Genomic DNA, 2,500 nt, shown 5'->3' on the forward strand with positions numbered 1-2,500 from the left:
TGAATTAAACTGCAACATTAAATTACAATTTAGTGAGTCACATTTATCTGCATTACTAATAATAGATTAAACAAAAACATATTTAAAAAACTGATTATTTCATGACGGTTCTATCAAGGGTCCATTATCCAGGTATCAAAGGGTTTCCTTTTTCCTTGCGTTGACATTTTAGTGAAAGGAAAATTCTCAGTTTTAATTACTAAACCTGATTCATTTCCCATCATACAGCAAGACAAACTAAAAGTACAGCAATGTTTGTGCACTACCAAGATTATGTATTTGACCCCTAAGCATCCCATAATAGCAATTTGAAACAATTGAATCCAAAATGGCTGCCGTATCACTGAAAAGGTCCATTACATTTATAGCAAAGTTTGCAGTATGGAGGGAAAAACATGTTCTTTTTGCTACAATTCTGCTGCTATATACTAGTTAGAGACGTATTCATTACAATAAATTTGTCAACTGATGTTGATAGAGAATGTTTCTCAATATGGATAAATGTAGATTGGGTCATGTGCTATGAGAGAACTTGTTTCTTTTTAAATATATCATTGAATGAACTGGAAAATATGTCAAGAAACAGCCATTACACTAGTGTATTTGCTGCAATCAAACATAAGAACAATGTTCACATGAAAGGATATTATGACATGAATGTATATGGTTTATTACTGTATGTAGTCATTTTGAAAAGCTAAGCCTAACTTCTTGCCAGCTCTTGAACTCATTCTATTTTTTCTTACATGTAGGTGTTTTCAAGGATGTTACTTTTCAATGAGTGGATGAAAAACTTCAACTCCTTTCATGTCAGCTCATTGAGCAAATGCTCTCTTGGTTGATTCCAACATGGCAGTTAACAATTCCTCAACCAGGCAATTGTACCAGTACATCCTGATGGATCAAGTTTGTCACACTGATAGTAGAGGTAGACTTAAAGATGTCTACAACTCCTTTACACATTTTTGCCTGTTTGGGGTCCTCTACAGTGTGAATGCAATATAAATCATCTATTCTTAGGCAAAGGAATTTGTTATCCAGTTAAAAAAATGGAGAGGACTGTTTCAGTAACTTAGTAATTTGACAGTTGAACTCTACAGTGTACTTGGATAGTTTGAATTTTGAATAATAAAATATATGTATACATTACAATGTACCCTGAGAGTTAACTCTTTGCAGTTCATGTAAATTTATGTCTATTATATGGTCTCCAGTATAACACCTAGAACAGTAAGAACAGCTAGCCAAGTTCTTGATTGTCTATCTATCACAGATTTAAAGACATCATAGCCACTCTCTGTTCTGGGAGTTGCCCTTTTTTCTTCATTTTCTGGTTACTTGTTGAAGCCTGATGAACAAGCCAGGTGTATGCTTGTCCCAGAGTTATTGTTCCATTATATCTGGGTTAGCTTTTCTCCTACAATATCAGAGTCTAGTAGTTGCTTAAAAAAAATTCAGGAATTTTTTCACAGAAAGGTGTCTCTGAAAGAAAGTGGTGGCAATTTTACAATCACAATTAATATATTATAAATTATAAAACATTGTTGTAAACTTCTAAAAATGTTAACATTGCTGTTCACTGTGATGTGCCCCTTAATTCTACATTTTATCTCTGTAAATCAGCATCGATTTTTTTTTTTGGCTTCAGCTAGTTGCAGGAATCTACGGTCTGGGAGGTCCCATGCTAGAATTATAGCTTTCTCATGGGCATGTCTTCACTTTTTCTACAATAAAGGAAAGTGCAAGGGATAACTTGTTTAAGCATGATGACTTGATAATAAGTGCATACAATTAAATTCAAACCTTCAGAACAACTGGGGTGCACTTGCCTCTTCTTGATGGGGGGACTTGTACAGTAGTTGATGGTTGGTGTTCATCAACCAGAACCCGAAGTTCAGTCAAGGTCACATGTTTCAATGTAGAAAAAAGGCCCTTAATTTACTTCCAAAGGAATGATATTTACAGTGCTCCTTGTGAAAGAGTGTTACTTCTAGAATAAGGAATTAAGCACATTAGCACATTAGCACATTAGTTCCCATATCTGTTGAGTTACGGAGCCACAAACTTGTTTTTTTTTCTTCAAGCTTTGTCGAGCCACTCTGAACAGGTCAGCGGATAGCCATAATACCCACTAAATAATCAGCCAACCAGCAGTTTTTTTTCTGTTGTGCCATTATGTTATGGCATACAGAAACAGAGGGGTTTTTCATTTGCATTTAGCAGTGAAAGGGTTAGCTAGTATGAACATATAAAGGGTGTGTATTTACACCATGATCCTGGGGGTAATGGGGGGGGGATGGGTATGTGGCCCACTTACCAAAACCCTCACCCCATTAAAGACTAAAAGCTGTGATTTTCCCTACACTATTTATGACCTGACCAAAACTTTGATACCCTATTTAAAACCTAACCCTTAAATCAATACCCTGTTTCAGACCTGCCTTATAATAATATTAGTTCCCTGCTGTTAAAGTCCTTGTGGAAGGCTTTTGTTGATGGT

At 35.5% G+C, this 2,500-nt stretch overlaps 1 pseudogene; it reads right to left on the reverse strand.

Moving 5' to 3' along the window:
- Window positions 1-2,295: 2,295 nt before the first annotated feature.
- The window catches only part of LOC145500400 (uncharacterized), a 2,482-nt pseudogene continuing 2,277 nt past the window's right edge, over window positions 2,296-2,500 (reverse strand).

This window comes from Orbicella franksi, chromosome 10, assembly GCF_964199315.1.
Source record: "Orbicella franksi chromosome 10, jaOrbFran1.1, whole genome shotgun sequence".
NCBI classification, from domain to species: domain Eukaryota; kingdom Metazoa; phylum Cnidaria; class Anthozoa; order Scleractinia; family Merulinidae; genus Orbicella; species Orbicella franksi.